Consider the following 17,289-nt stretch of genomic DNA (forward strand, 5'->3'; position numbering starts at 1 on the left):
AGCGAAAAGACACCCATAAAATGGGAGAAAATATATGCAAATCACATATCTGACCAGGGACTTGTATCCAGAATATATAAAGGATGCTTACAACTCAATGATACAAAGACAAATAATCCAATTAAAAAATAGGCAAAGAATTTGAACCGATATTTCTCCAGAGAAGACATACAAATGGTCAATTAAACACATTGTCTTAGTGTGTTCAGGCTGCTGTAATGAACTACGATAAACTGGGTGGCTTAAACAGCAAACATTTATTTCTTACAGTTCTGGAGGCTGGGAAATCCAAGCTCAAACGTCAGCAGGTTGGGTGTCTGGTGAGAACCTGCCTCCCGATTCATAGATGGCTATATTCTTGTTGTGTCCTCACATGGCAAAAGGTGGAAGGGGGCTCTCTGAGGTCTCTTTTATAAGGGTACGAATCCCATTCATGAGGGCTCCACCCTCATGACCTAATCACCTCCCAAAGGCCTCACCTCCTTATACTATCACACTGCAGGTTAGGATTTCAACATAGAATGGGAGGGGCACATAAACATTTAGTCCATTGCAAACATGAAAAGTTGCTCAACATTCATTAGGGAAATAGAAATCAAAACCACAATGAGATACCACTTCACACCCACTAAGATGGCTAGAATAAAAAAAAAGACTTGTTAAGTGTTGATGAGGATATGACACATTGGAACCTTCATATATTGCTGTGGGATGTAAAATGGTGCAGGTTTTTTGAAAAACAGTTTGGCAGTTCTTCAAAGGTACCATGTGATCTAGCAATTCCACTTCCGAGAGAAATGAAAACATACATCCACACAAAAACTTGTACACAAATGTTCACATCAACATTATTCATAGTAGCCAGAAAGTGAAAACAACCCAAATGTCCATCAGCTGATGAATGGATAAACAAACTGTGGTATATCCATACAAAGGAATATTATTCAGTAATAAAGAATGAAGTACTGATACATGCTATAGCACGGATGAATCTTAAAAACATGCTAAGTGAAAGAAGATAGTCACCAAAGATCATATATTGTTTGATTCCATGTGTATGAAAGGTCTAGAATAGGCAAATTTATAGAAACAGAAAGCAAATTAGTGGCTGTCTGCAGCTGGAGGTATGCGGTGGGAAGAGGAATGAGTACGATGTTTCCTTTTGGGGTGATGAAATGTTCTAAAATTGGATTATGATGGTGGTTTGCACAACTCCTTGAATATACTAACAACCATTGAATTGTAAGCTTTAAATGGTGAAGTTTATGGTAGCTGAATTATATCAATAAAGCTGTTAGGAAAAAAAAAAGATCATGTGGCTAGTAAGTGGCCATGCAGGATTTCAAACCCAGTATCTGGAGAGGTGAAGGTATTCAACAAATGTTTGTTGAATGAATGAATGAATACCCTTCACTTTCAAATTAGCAACAAGATAGGGATACTCTCTATCAAGTATCACTCAACATTGTTCTGAAAGCTCTAGCTAATGCAATAGGAGAAGATGAAGTAATCAGAATAAATATTTTAAAGGAAGAGAGAGTATCATTGTTAATTGGATGTGACATGATATTGTATCTAGGAAAACTAAGAGACCATAAAAGGCAACTGGAATTCACATGAGAATGTGACAGCTGGATTGGATAGGAAATAAAATACAAAAAATAGATTAAAATTTAAAAATTTATATTTTTTTCTATGGAAATAGAGAAATGTGCTATTCACTGTGATGATATCAAATTTAAAATATCTAAGAATGAACTTTTCAAAAAAGGTTCTGAACCTATAAGAAGAAAATTTAAAAATATAGTTTTAATGGTTGCTTTTGAAGTGAAATAAAATGGTTTTAACATTCATATAGAAGAATAAATGCTAAAAAAGATTAAAGAAAACAACCAAAAAAAAAAAAAAAAGGAACAGTGAGGGGATTAGCACTATTCAATATTAAAAGTATTTCTAAAGTCAAAACAATTTTTTGAAAGGGAGTAGATACATATATCAGAAGAAAAATAGAGTTCAGAAATAGAACGATATACATTTGGGAATTTATGTGACAAAAGTGGCATTTAACTGAGTTAGAAAAGGGTGTTTATTTAATGATTGGTGCTGGCAAATTTTCTATCCAAATGGAAAATAGAAACTTTGATCTCATCTCACACCACACACCAGAATTTTCCAGTTGGATTACAATTTAACTTTAAAACAATAAAAATTTAAATTTAAGGCATGTATTTATTTAAGCACAAAGCAGGGAGAACCCACTAGGCAAGACACGATATTCAGAACTTGTTAAGGAAAAATTACCTAATCAGATAATTACTTTTTCTAATTATATGTGAATACACCTTTCAAAAATCAAGATATAAAGAGAGATAAAGGGAAAAAATTACAATAAATGACAGAAGGTTAATATCCACAAATTAGTAAGACAAACTACATAAAGAAAAAAAAGAGCAAAGGGTATGAAAATTTTTAAAAATACATTTCAAAGGCCAATAAATATGAGAAGATATTCAGCCACCAGTTGTCAGGAAAATGCACATCAAGATAAGCTACATACTGTTGTGTTTGGCCCTCAGAATGGCAGAAATTAAAAAGTGCAGCAACATTCAGCGTGGGAGATGATTTTGGAATGAGCCCTTTTATATGTTGCTGGTGGGAGTTGCAATTTTACAAAAGTTTTGGACTTAAATTTCAGTACATACCATCCACTTCAAGGAACATTCCTGCACCTAATAATCACTCAGATGACAGTCTCTGGCTATAATTTAGAAATCAATAACAAAAATTACAACTTTTGGGGAAATCAAAATCTCATATCTAAATAACTAAGGGATCAGAGAGAAAACCACAACAAAAATTAGAAAACATTATTAATAAATTATGGTGGAAATGTTACATATCAACACTTGTGACATGGAGCTAAAGTGTTCTTAGAGAAAAATTCATGAACTTAATGCTTATACTGTAAAAGAAAATGATTGACTATTAATGAGATAAGCATTCAATTTAGGAATTTAAGAATAAGAATAAAAGAAAAAACCCAAAGAAAAGAAAAAATGAAATCAAGGGCAGAAACTAATGACACAGAAAACAAAGATACAGGAGGACCAAGAAGGTCAAAGGTAGGTTTTTGAAACAATCCCATCTCAATCCTAAGACCACCTGTCACTGACCCCATGAAGCAGGATATCTGATTCCACAGGCCCCTCTATCACTATCACTAGTCCCAAAGAAACGTATCATTCATCCCACAGAGCTCCATCACTCACACCACAGAAACCTTGACCATCCACCCAATAAACCCCATCATATACCTCATAGACTCTGCAACACTCATCCCGCGGCCCTCATCACTCACCTCAAAAATTCTCCCTCACTCACTCACTCATTCACTCTCCATTACTCACTCCACAGGTTCTCCATCATTCACTCCACAAACCACCCATTACTCTCCTCAAAGACCCTCATCACTTACCCCACTGAACTCCCATCATTCATCTCACAGACCCCTCCATCACTTACCCCACTAACCCCCTATGACACCCCACAGAACCCCCATCATTCGCCCCACAGGAACTCCAGCACTAACCCCAAAGAGCACACATCACACCTCCGAGACTGTATCACTCACACCACAGTCCCCATTCCTTACTGCACTTACACCTGATCACTCACCCCACAAACCTCCATTGTTTATCCCACAGACCCAGTCACTTACCCCACATACCCATCAGTGGCCTCCGAGGAACCTCATCACTCACCCCACAGGCTCCTCATCACTCACCTCACCGATGCCCCCTGCTCACCCTATAGACCTTGCATCACTATGACCCCACAGACCCCCCCCAATACTCACCCCACAGACTACCTATTACTTTCCCTACTGCCCCCACCATTCACCCACAAACCCCTGTCACTCTATGCACCTCCTCATAAGTGACTCCAGAGAAGCCCCATCACTCACCCCACAGAGTACCATCACTGAGCCCGAAAGCCATGTCGTAACACCCCCATAATTATGTCAACGTTTTACTGGCCCTAAATTGCCGCCTCTGTTAAACTCAGTCCCGGAACCAGAAGTATTGAAACTGCCTCTGCAGGACTCCCACGTTTCTGGACTTCGCACTGCACATGCTCCGTGTCGGCGCGGAAGCGGCCGTTAGACCCCAATTACACTGGGTGCACTCACGAGATGTCAGTGCGTGTGCGTGTCTGTGTGTGTCGGAGGAGAGGTGGGCTTTCCGATTTTCTTTAGTGACTTTGTCAGGCCACTAACATGGCTGTCCCCTTGGGAGTGTCTCTCCGGGAGTCGCCATCTTGGGAGGGTGGGCATTTCTGCTGCGCCGGAGCCGGCGGTCCCCCGCCAGACCTTCCCCCGTGGGGCTTCCCGGGAGCCGATCGTGCCCAGCAGATCCGCCTGCGGATCCCGGACTCCTCCCTCCTGCGCCGCATGCTCCACCATTACCCCGAGGCGCGGGCCTGGCGCCTTCCCTTCTCTGCGCTCGGGGCCCCGCCCTCAGGCCGTATCCCCGGGGAGTCGCGGCATCTTCGCGCGTTGCAACCCCCCTTGCCCCTCTCCCCCATCCTAGCTAGAAAGACACCTCCAAGGCACCGGCCCAGACACTGGCCGGCCCCCGCCCCAGCCGCCGCTCCACTTCTCGGGGTGCGGAACGGCCCCCGATCGGCGCAGGCGGCTCGCGGCGGCAGGGCCCGGGGCGCCGCTACGTGCCCACCTGACGGCGCCTCTGTCCACCCGTCGGCTGGGGGCATCGCCCGGCTCTGGCTGTCACCGACCCTGGGTAGTTGCCACGGGGGGAATAGTACGTGTCAGATTTAGGCCAGGAAGCGGAAGTCGCCCGCAGCGAGAGTTTAACCACTCTGGGCGCAGGGAGCTGAGGTGATTGAGCGCCAGAAACCAAGCATCTGTGCAGGGAGCCATTGAGCTGGGCGGGGGGGCCGGGGGGGGGGCTTGTGACATCAGTGGTGGGGCACGTCATCCAATTTTTTAAAAACTCGAGTAATCAGCCTTCCCAGTTTCCTTATAGAAGCATGAAGTTTAAACTTCTTTTCTAAAGATCCAAGTTTTGATTTGTTGCATTTTCATTAGTGTTCAGTTTCAAGTGCTAATTTGTAATTTTCCCCCCTTTGACCCAAGAATTATTGAGAAGTCCAGTGGCGAACATGCAAAAATTCTCCAAGACTCAAATGTCAAGGGAATGGTGACTTTATTCAGGCTGCTGCGACAAGAACAGCCCTGCGCAGTGTCTCCTGGAGCATGGAGAGTTTTATATGGGATAGGAATTTTATAGAAGGAAACCAAAGCAGCCAAGTGCCAGCTGCAAGTTTGGTGGGCTTTGGTCCGCAGGTGGAATGATGCTGAAGGGAGCTGTTTTTGATTTGGCCCATCTCATTCTTTTGTATCCTGTTTTCATACTTAATGATTAAAGAAGGAACTTAGAGGGAGTGCAGAAAATTTTACAGTTCCTAACACCATTTTTCATTTCCTCAAACACAAAGTTAATCTCGATGTTAGTGATTTCTAACTTAATTGCACTGTGATCTGAGAATGTTGTCTGAATGATGTGGAGTTGAAATTTGTTGAAATTTGCCTTAAGGTTCAAGTACAGGCCCAGTTTTCAAAAATGTTTCATCTCTTGATTGAAAAAACCGTATATTTTCCAGTAGTTGGGTTTAGTGTATATGTTTATTGGTTCAAGCTTGTTAGTTGGGCTGTTTAAAATGTGTATATTGTTCCTCTTTGCTATACACTTGAAACTAACACAACACTGTAAATCAACTATACTCCAATAAAAATTTTTTTAAAATGTGTATATCATTCCTGATGATTTTCTTCTGCTTGCTCCCTGAGTTACTGAGAGAGATTTCCCACTGTGTTGATAAGTCAGGGTTTCATTTCACCAATTTTTGCTTCCTATATTTTTAAGTTTTATTATTAAATACAAGTAAGACTACTGTGTTGCTGAATAGATACAGCCAAATAACTTCCCCAAAAGATTTTTAACATTTCCTACTCCCACTAGCAAAATATGAGTCCATCAAGGCAAATCTTCTTTAGCACTGAATGTTGACGCTCTAATTTTTGCCAGTCAGAGGGCTAATTTAACTGCTTTAATTTGCATTTTCCTGACCACTTGTACAACTGAAGATCTTTTTCTGTTTGTTGACCATTTAGATTTTCTCTTCTGCAAATCTTCATATCCTTTGTCCAATTTTCTTTGGAGTGATTTGTCTTTTTCTTATCAATTTGTAGGAGCTCTTTGTACACTAGGGATATTATTAAGTCTTTGTTAGTTAGTGGCATTGCAATATTTTCCCCCTAACTCTTTTTGCCCTTTGCATTTGTAGTTGTCCTTTGATCTGTAATTAGAAAAATGTATTCTTTCATCAAAAATAAGTTTTCTTTTCTGGCTTCTGTATTTCCTATCTTGTATGGTCCCCCTTCCCCATTCCAGGTAGTCCTAAAAATATAGTCTTAACATTTATTTCATTTTTATTGTTTTAAATTTTTCTACTTTAACCTTTATTCTAGTTGAAATTTACTCTGGTATATGGTATGAGATCAAGGTCAAGCTTCACTGTTGCTGCATCAAATAAAAACAAATCTAGAATTAGATAGGGAGAGACTAATTAGAAAGAAAGACTATTACAATAGGGAGAAGATTCCCATCTCAGAAATCTGCAAGCATCTCAAAACCAAACAGAAAAAGACTTTTTGTTTATAGATAGGGTAAGGAGGAGGCAAGCCAAGGTAAGCAGAATCTGTGCAGGAGAAGCTGCACAAGCAGGGGAATGACCCGTGGGATCTGACAGGAAAGTGCCCACTGTGGTCAGCTGATTCCCAGGACAAGCTGAGAAGAGGGGCACATTCCACATTTTTTGTGCTTGCTCAGGCTTGGGGGCAAGCAGAGTTCAGGAACCTGTAGGAAGGAGAGAAGCTTGGCTAAATTTTGGCTAACAAGCATTTTGTTGAGATTAATCAATGTTTATAAAGAAAAGAATGAGAATTTGGAGGGTCTGTGTCTGGCCATGTCACAGGTAAACAAGGGGCGTCTGTGAGTCCAAAGTCATATAGGGAAGGGAGGATCTTTGCAGTAAGCAAAGAGTAACACACAAGAACACAAAAGAGTAAGGGAGGATTTCCCTGGTGGAGCAGTGGTTAAGAGTCTGCCTGACAATGCAGGGGACACAGGTTCAATCCCTGGTCCAGGAAGATCCCACACATGCCATGGAGCAACTAAGCCCGTGCGCCACAACCACCGAGCCTGTTCTCTAGAGCCCGCGAGCTACAACTACTGAGCCCGAGTGCCACAACTACTGAAGCCCATGTGCCTAGAGCCTGTGCTCCGCAACAAGAGGAGCCACCACAAAGAAAAGCTCGCGCACCACAACGAAGAGTAGCCCCCACTTGCCGCAACTAGAGAAAGCCCGCACACAGCAACGAAGACCCAATGCAGCCAAAACTAAATAAATTTAAAAAAAAAAGAGTAAGGGAATTTCTTAACCTTCACTATTTACCAGAATCACAGGGTTCAGGTAAAATCCAACATTATCAGCTGGCACGGTTTATGGAAGTTACTGCCCTATAGGCACTGAATTAAATGTCACTTCTATCATATAAGGTCACAAATATATTTAGCTTGATCTGAACTCTATTGTGTCTCTATAATCTATATGATTTCAAAGGATTTTTGTTCTTGCAGATCTATTTTTCTAGGAACTCTGAAGTTCCTAGAATCATTTTATGAGGTTTCAAAATGAATGCTACACACCCCACAAAACCCTCCACAAAACAAAACTATTGTTATTCTGATTGGAATTGTATTATTGGGTAACCCGAACGAACTTTTTGGCCAGCCCAATATATTAATAGTTTGGAGAATGTTAATGCTCTTTATTATAATAAGCCTTTGTATCTAGGGATTCGATCTGTCTCTGATTATGTCTTGTATTATATGCTTCAATGATATTTCATAGTTTTCTTCTTATAAAAGTCCATCATCTTTTTTGGTTAAATTGATTCTTAGATATTTATAATATTTTTATTGTTATTGTTAAGACTTATTTTTGCTAATCCTGTCTGCTAACTGCTAGTATAGTAAGAAAAGACCTATTTTTAAAATTTTATCTTATATTCAGCTCCTTATCAAAACTCCCTACCAATGCTGGTAGCTTCTTAGTATAGTCTCTTAGGTTTTCTAATTGTATAATCATATTAGATTTAGATAATATTCTCTTTTATCTGCTATTTGATGTCATTAGTTCTTTTTCCACTGAATTAGCTATCCAATATGGTAGCCACTAATCTTACATGGCTATTTAAATTTAAATTTATTAAAGCTACATAAAATTTGAAATTCAGTTTCTTAGTCACCTAGCCACATTTCACGTGCTCAATGGCAGCATATGGCTAGTTGCTACTGTATTAGGCAGCTCTCTATATATAGAACACGTCATCATTGTGGAAAGTTGTATCAGACAATGCTGAGATAGAACCTTCAAAATAATATTGAGTAATAGATGTGATAGAGAGCATCCCTATGGTGTTGTCACTTTTAATGGAAAGCATTTTATCCATTTTACCATTTAGTATAAAGTTTTCTGGCAATTTTTGGAAAATGGTTTTGTCAATTTTAAGTCATTTCCTTCTATTTCTATTTTAAGTTTTTATTATTAATATAATGGCTAATGAATTGTATCACATACTTTTTTATATCAATTAACAGTATTACATGGCTTTTCTAAAGTGTTGGTGTAATGAAGTATATCAATTGATTTACAAATATTAAACCATACTAGCATTCCTGGAATCATCTTAATGGTTATGGTGTATTTTTTTCCCAAGACATATCTGGATTTATTTGATATGCGGATATTTTATTTAGAAAAGTTTAGCCATATTCATGAAATATTGTCTCTAGTTACCTTCTTTTTCGAGCAATATATTTCAGTTTTGGTATTAACATTATTCTCTTTTAAAAAATAAATTGGGAAACTTCCATCTTTCTCTACGAACTGGACTCTATAGACCCATTTAGTCCTGATTTATTTTGGAAAGTGTTTCTTAATTTTCAACTGGTTAAGGTGTTATGGTAATATTTAATTTATTTCTATTTTTGTCAGCTCTTATCAGAGAATATGATCTGCCAAAGCCCTACTTTTAAAAAATATATCAATCATTTTTCTGAGGCAAAGTTAGACAATTGAATGTTTTTTTAATGTTGCAAGGACATAGGAGTAGAGAGTCTGCTTGTAAGATACGAATTTCTTTTTATGTCTTTTAAATGTAGCTTATTGATTATAATTTTCATATCTTTCTTACCTTTAATTATTTTTGTTAGCTTGATCTATCATATTCTGAACGAGGTATAACCTCCCACTATAAATTATGAATTTAAAATTTATAAATTATGGATTCTTAACCGTGGTGGTTAAGAATCCGTCTTGCAACGCAGGGGACGCCGGTTTGATCCCTGGTCGGGTAACTAAACTCCCACATGCCGCGGGACAACTAAGCCTGCGCACTGTAACTACTGAGCCGATGCAGCCAAAAAATAAATAAAATAAATAAAATTTTGTTCCTTTTCTATGAATTTTTTCTGGTGTTATTGGTGTTCGTATAAATGTTTATACATATTATATCTTCATCTAATGTATACTTTATTATTACATAATGTCTCTTTTTAAAAATCTGTTGATTGCTTTTGGCCTTGGAGTTTAACCTGATAATTATATCATCTGGCGTCCTTTATTCTGGCTTGCATTTACCTGATGTATCTTTACATAGTGTTTAGTTTTGCCTCTTTATTTCAAATGTACATTTAGGAAACAATGCATAACTCTTGTTTTTTAACCCTATTTCACAGTCTTGTATAGGAGAACCCAGTCGATTTCATTTGTTAATGATATGCTCAATTTTGTGTCTTCAATCAGACTGTTTCCCTTTTCTACTTTGTTGTTGATACTCCTTTTCAATTTCCTTACATTTGCCGTCTCTGTCAAGTTTCTGTTAATTCTTCTTCCTCTCCTAGTAATTTGGAAGTTCAACTCTGCTTATCAATTCTGCTGGTGATTATCCTTCTATTACTTATAAACATGATTCAAATTTTCTCTATTGGTCCATGACACACACACACACACACACACACACACACACAGATGCGTTACTTTCATTTACTCCTAATTTCTTAGGAGAATGTACCATTTAGAATGTTTTTACTTCTTCACTCGACCCTCACCCCAAATTTCTGTTCTTTTCTGAGATGAATTTTAAAAAATTAGAATGGATGCTGGGAATATGGTGGCAGCTGAGCAGTTTTTAAATCTCTCTTCATGCCAACATGCAAACAGCAACCAGATAGCAGCATCAAAACTCATAGATAACATTCACAACAAAACTAGGAGACACAGTATCCCCAGCATGGTAGATTTTCTGCAGGTACGACTGCCAACAATATTTCCATCCCCGTTAGTGCTTGCCACTCCTCCCATTGAGATATGGAGTATATTTTTTCATTCTTTGTGTCTGGGCTGGCCTTATGTTCTGTTTCTCCAATAAAATGCAGTAGAAATGACATTCTGGGGCTTCTGAGCGTAGGCATTAAGAGGCCTTGAACTTCTGCTTTAGTGAGAGGGGAACCTAGACACCCTGTAAAAAAGTCCTATCTTTCTGAAGACCAAGGCTCTGAGACACCATTTTAAAAAAGCGTCCATGTGCATAAGAACTGAGGCCCCAACTGAAAACTAGCACCAAGGTCCCAATCATGTGTTGAAAGCATCTTGGATCCTCCAACCCCATCCTAGCTGCCTCAGACATCATATGGGGAAGAAATGGAGCCATCCCCACTGAGCCCTGCCCAAGTTTTTGACGGATAGAATCGTGAGAAATAAAATCGTTATTATTTTAAACCACTAAGTTTTGGTGCAGTTTAGTTCCACAGCAATAAATAGCCAAAATATCCATGAATTTCAAAATATGTGTGGGTGAGGACAGGTCACTAGTAGCCACAAGAACTGCATGGTATAGTTATCTGTGTAGGAAAAAGCAGAGAGAATTAAGGGGCATTTGACAGGCCTGAGAATAGGAGAATGTCAAAACAGTCAACAGGGATAGTATGCCAACTTGAATTCAGCAGCTGAAACTGAGAGGCGTTTTACCCTATCCAGTAACAAGTGAATGTAAGGGGTCTGCAGTAAAGTCTGAGGGGGCTGGAGCAGCCTAATTCCTGTGAACTCTTAAGACTGACTGTGCTTGGGGGTCCCCAAGACCACCCTCAGGTTCAATGATTCACCAGAAGAACTCAGAGAACTTAGCAGAGTGGTTATACTCATTGTTATAGTTTATTACAACAAAAGGGTAGAGATTTAAATCAGCAATGGAAAAGAGCACATGGGGCAGAGTCCAGGAGGGACCAGGAGCAAGCTTCCAATTCTCCTCTCCCAGAGGAGTCATCTAGACAGTGCTTAATTCTCCCAACAAGATGTGGAGTGACACACAGAAATATTGCCAACCAGGGAAGCTCACCTGAGTCTTGGTGTCAGAGTTTTTATTTGGAGTCAATCACATGGGCAGAGCTGACCTTAGTTACTCGGTCCCTCCAAAGTTCGAGCTGATTCTGGATGGCCCAAGACCTCCACCATAAATTACAGTTTTAGAGTAAACTCTATGGCATGGCTCATGGACTCAGGTAAACAAAGATATTCTTAACAGGCTGGCTATGTCAAGGGCTTAGAGGTTGTCTACCAGGAGCTGGGCAAGGGCCAAACCTTTCTTTGAGACATGCAAGGTTTGGACAACACAGACCTGCTGAGTTAATCCTTTATTGTACATTGATCCACTAGGGCTCTCTTCCAGGATAGGTATCTACACTGAGGAGAAACTTCTGAAGGTGAAATCAAAATTGAACAGGTTAGGACAATAGAGAGTAAGTGTATTCATTTCCTATGGCTGCTGTAACAAATTGCCTCAAACTTGGTGGTTTAAAGCAACAGTAACTTATTCTCTCACAGTTCTGGAGGTAAGTAGTCTGAAATCCGCATCACGGCCAAAATAAGGTTTCAGCAAGGTCCTGCTCTATCCACAGGTTGCCAGCATTCCTCACCTCTTCTGAGCCTTCACCAACAGTGCCTTCAGCATCTATATTTCAACCAGCAGTCTGTTTTAGGCAATCGAGGCTTTTTCTGTCATGTTCCTTAACATTCTTCCAGTCTCTACATATTATTCAACTACACTATTCCAAAGCCACGTCCACATTTTTAGGTATTTGTTACAGCAACACCCCTCTTCTGTTACCAAACTCTGCATTAGTTTCCTATTGCTGCTGGAACAAGTTACCACAAACTTAGTGACTTAAAACAACAGAAATTTATTCTCTCACAGTTTGGGCAGCCAGAATTCCCAAATCAGTATCACTGGGCCAAGACCAAGGCGTTGGCAGGGTCATGCTCCCTCTGGAAGCTTTAAGGGAGAATCCATTCCTTTCCTCTTCCAGCTTCTGATGGCTGCTGGCATTCCTTGGCTTATGGCCCCATCACTCCAATCTCTGCCTCCATGGTCATATTTCCTTCTTTTCAAATTGTGTAATCTCCCTTTGCCTCCCTTATAAGATACTTGTCATAGGGCCCACCTGGAGAATACAGGATAATTTCATCTCAAAATCTTTAATCACATCTGCAAAGTCCTTTGTTTTTTGTTTTTTGTTTTTTTTGTTTTTTGCTATATGGTAACATTCACAGGTTTCAGGGATTAGGACATGGATTTCTTTTAGGGAGCCATTATTCGGTCTACCTCAATAAGGAAAGAGAATGTCCAGGTAAAAGTAGGGGAATAGAGTCAAGAAATCTCAGAAACAATTTGCCATAATCTTTAGCACTACGCAAAAACAACAGAAGAGGGAGCTCTGACATTTGAGAAGCTACCCTGAACCCCACCTCCTTCCAAAAGTTCAGGAAAACTAATTTCTTATAAAGAAGAGCAACAAAAATGTACAGAAGGCAAATCCCATACAATGTTGCTATAAGGATAAAAGAATAAGCGGTAGAATATCAACCTTAGAGACAATGAAAGCATGATTGAAACTCACGCTTACAGAACACATCAAAGCTATAGCCAGCTTTTTTTTTTTTTTTTTTTTTTTTTTTGCCTCACCTCTTGTGAGCCCCAACCAGGGATTGAACCCAGGCCCTCGGCAGTGAGAGTGCAGAGCCCAAACCACTGGACTGCCAGGGAATTCCCGAGCCAGCTATTTTTTTAAAAATTTTATTTATTTTTGGCTGCGTTGGGTCTTCGTTGCTGCGCATGGGCTTTCTCTAGTTGAGGCAAACAGGGGTTACTCTTCGTTGCAGTATGCGGGCTTCTCATTGTGGTGGCTTCTCTTGTTGCCGAGCACAGGTTCTAGGCACGTGGGCTCAGTAGTTGCAGCGCGTGGGCTCTAGAGTGCAGGCTCCATAGTTGTGGCGCACGGGCTTAGTTGCTCCGCGGCATGTGGGATCTTCCCAGACCAGGGATCGAACCCGTGTCCCCTGCATTGGCAGCCGTATTCTTAACCACTGCACCACCAGGGAAGTCGGAGCCAGCTATTCTGAACAAGCTAAAAGACATTAAGAAAATGGTGCAAGGCAATAAAAGAATAACATAAATAAGTACTAGAAAAATTCAGAAATAACATGATGGAGCTCAGGAAATATTTGGAGAAAAAAGAAAAAGTCATTTCAGAATAGAAGATTAAACTATAAGGAACATGAAGCAAATAAACATAACACATGATGGCTTAAGGGAAATAGAAGGCAAAAAGGAGGAAAATGTTTCTTTAAAAAAGAAAGAAAGAAAGAAAGAAAGAAAGAAAGAAAGAAAGAAAGAAAGAAAGAAAGAAAGAAAGAAAGAAAGAAAGAAAGAAAGAAAGAAAGAAAAGAAAGAAAAGAAAGAAAGAAAGAAAGAAAGGAAAGAAAAAGATTTGAGAACAAGTGACAAATATTGAAGGTAGAAAAAGAAGATCCAATTCATATACCATAGAAGTCCCTGAAAAAGAAAACCAGACCAAGGGAACAAAACAAATACGAAAAACTATAGTTCTGGAAAACTTCCTAGAATAATTTTTAAAAAGTTAAAACTGCATACTAAGAGAGAACACCAGACTTCCTTCTGCTTCTGGCCAAGATGGAGTAACAGGGACCAGATTTACCATCCCATCTGAAACAACTAAAATAATGAGAAAAAGTGTATGAAACAATGGTCTTCAAGATATTGGACATCTGGCAATGAAGAACAGTGATCCTTGAAAAAGGGGAAACAAATGAAGTGAGCTCTACAAATGCCTCAGCCTGGATAGAGTTTCCAGTCATAACACTGACAGGGGGAATTCAGGCAGAGCCCAGTACTCTTCCTGAGTTAAGGAGATGGACCTGGGAGTTCAAGGAGACCAAGGAAGCTAGAGTTCACAAGTCAGCTCGCTGGAGAGAAGAGAGCTACATAGAGATGAAAAGAGCTCCAGAGATCCGCAGAGGGTCCCGCTTGAGTTTTTGACTAAGTACTCCTCAGCTCATGGATATGAGGAAACTACACAAGGCTGGGTAAAGAACCGCCAGAAAGGATTAGCGAGAATAATCCTTGGAGTTCACAGAGGACTGGGAATAGTTCCTGATCTCACCAGATAGAGTGGAAAACCTCATAATTCACAGGGAATCAAGTAGAGTACTTAGAAGTTCAGTAGTGGGGACAAAATTCGCCCTAGACTAGATGTTGCTCTGGCTCTGCCTAATAAAGCTTAAAAGCAAGACCTGAAAAAATCCAACTATTCCCAGATAAATTAACTGTGTCCCAGAATAAACCTTAACAATATTTATAAGAATACAAAAATATCCAGCCCCAAGCAAGGTAAAATTCACAGTGTCTTTCATCCAGTAAAAAATAACCAGGCATGGGGAATTCCCTGGTGGTCCAGTGGTTAGGGCTCTGCACTCCCACTGCAAGGGGCACAGGTTCGATCCCTGGTTTGGGAGCTAAGATCCCGCATGCCGCATGGCCAAAAGTAAATAAATAAATAAATACATACAAATTATTTTAAAAAATAACGAGGCATGCAGTGAACCAGGCAAACATAGGACACATGATTTGGAGAAAAATAAATCAAATTGACACAGAAATGACACAGATTATGAATCAGTAGTGAAGAACATTAAAACAGTCATTATAACTCTATTCCAATGTTCAAAATCCTAGATTATGCATATTAAGTAGAGACATGGATTTTTTTTTCTTTTTTTAATCATGGTCTGGTGGGATTTATTCTAAGAATGCAAGGTCAGTTACACATCCAAAGTCCAGTTAATATAATATAATTCACCATATTAACAGAATAAAGAATGAAAACCATGATCATATCAAAAGATATATTTAAAAAGACTTTACAAAATCACACATTTATGATACAAAAACACCCAGTAAACTAAAAATGATGAAAGCTCACTCAACTTGCTAATGGGCATCCACAGAAAAATCTATCCATAATGTGATACTAAATGGTGAATGCTTTCCTCCTCAAGCTGGTAAGGAGGCAGGAATGCTCATTCTTACTGCTTTTATGGCAGGTTTTTTTAAAGGTCCAAATAAAACTTATGGAGATGAAAAACTACAGTATCTGAAATGAAAAATGAATGGCTAGAATTAACATCAGATTAGACATTGCAGAAGAAAAGATTAGTGAATCTGAAGGCATAGTGATAGAAACTATCCAAACTGAAATGTAGAAGGAAAAAAGACTGAAAAATGAACAGAGTATCAGCTGTGGGATAAAATCAAGCTGCCTAATATATATGTAGTTGGTGTCTCTGGGGGGTGGGAGGTACAGAAAAAATTATTTGAAAGAGTACACCGTGTACTTGAGAATATCCACCCAGAACGACCACCACTAAGTCATATTCTCATAAATTATTTGACTTTAAAGATAAAGATCTTTGGAGCATCTAGACAAAAAGAGCAAGTGACTTATGAGGGTAAGAAAATTAAATAGTCATCAGACTTTGATAGCAACCCTTTATGCCAGAAAAAAGTGGAGTAACATTTAAGATAGAACAAGGAAAGAAAATGTGAGCCAAGGGGCTTCCCTGGTGGCACAGTGGTTAAGAATCTGCTTGCCAATGCAGGGGACACGGGTTCAAGCCCTAGTCCGGGAGGATCCCACATGCAGTGGAGCAACTCAGCTCGTGCGCCACAACTACCGAGCCTGCGCTCTAGAACCCGCGAGCCACAACTACTGAGCCTGCATGCCACAACTACTGAAGCTCGCGCACCTAGAGCCTATGCTCTGCAACAAGAGAAGCCACCGCAATGAGAAGCCCACGCACCGCAACAAAGAGTAGCCCCGGCTCACCACAACTAGAGAAAGCCTGCATGCAGCAACGAACACCCAATGCAGCCAAAAATAAATAAATTAAATAAATAAATTAAAAAAAAAAAGAAAATGTGAGCCAAGAATTTTTACCAAGAAAAACTGTCTTTCAACCATAAAGGACATGGACAAAATGTTATCGACATGCGAGAACTCAAGGAATATTGTCCTCATATGTTCTTCCCAAGAAATCTATTAAAGAACAAACTTCAGAAAACCAAAATGATTAGAGTCTTTGACCTAAGGACGGGTGGTAAACACTGAACTAAGAATTAAGACCAAATAAGGGACCTCCCTGGTGGCCCAGTGGTAAAGAATCTGCCTTGCAATACTGGGGATTGGGGAACTAAGATCTCACATGCCATGGGGCAACTAAGCCCATATGCCACAGCTGCTGAGCTCGAGTGCCTCAACAAGAGAGCCCGTGTGCCGAAAACTACTGAGCCCGTGTGCCCTGGAGCCCACATGCCACGCACCACAACTAGACAGAGAAAAAACCCGCATGCCACAACTAGAGAGAAGCCCGCATGCTGCAAGGAAAGATCCCACGTCCGCAACGAAGAAAAACACAGCTAAATAAATAAATATTAAAAAAAAAGAATTAAGACCAAATAACAGTTCAAAGGGAGAGTTTAGAATGCAATGGTTGGACTTCCCTGGTGGCGCAGTGGTTGGGAAGCCGCCTGCCAATGCAGGGGACACGGGTTCAATCCCTGGTCCAGGAAGATCCCACCTGCTGCAGAGCAACTAAGCCCATGCTCCACAACTACTGAGCCTGCACTCTGGATCCTGCGAGCCACAACTACTGAGCCCATGTGTCACAACTACTGAAGCCGGTGCGCCTAGAGCCCATGCTCTGCAACAAGAGAAGCCACTGCAATGAGAA

The 17,289-nt window shown here is 40.0% G+C and overlaps 1 protein-coding gene across 3 annotated transcripts in view; it reads right to left on the bottom strand.

Annotated features, from left to right (window-relative positions):
- Positions 1–4,789, bottom strand: part of ZNF41 (zinc finger protein 41) — a 52,685-nt gene extending 47,896 nt beyond the window's left edge. For 2 of the 3 annotated variants that reach the window (XM_061177826.1, XM_061177828.1), the window contains exon 1: positions 4,734–4,789. The gene's annotated coding sequence lies outside the window, so the exon portion shown is untranslated. Of the gene's footprint in view, positions 1–3,964; positions 4,135–4,733 lie in introns of those variants that run through there. The other variant, XM_061177827.1, reaches the window with a different exon arrangement.
- Between the last annotated feature and the right edge of the window lie 12,500 nt (positions 4,790–17,289).

This window comes from Eubalaena glacialis, chromosome X (assembly GCF_028564815.1).
Source record: "Eubalaena glacialis isolate mEubGla1 chromosome X, mEubGla1.1.hap2.+ XY, whole genome shotgun sequence".
In the NCBI taxonomy this organism is placed as follows: Eukaryota; Metazoa; Chordata; class Mammalia; order Artiodactyla; family Balaenidae; genus Eubalaena; species Eubalaena glacialis.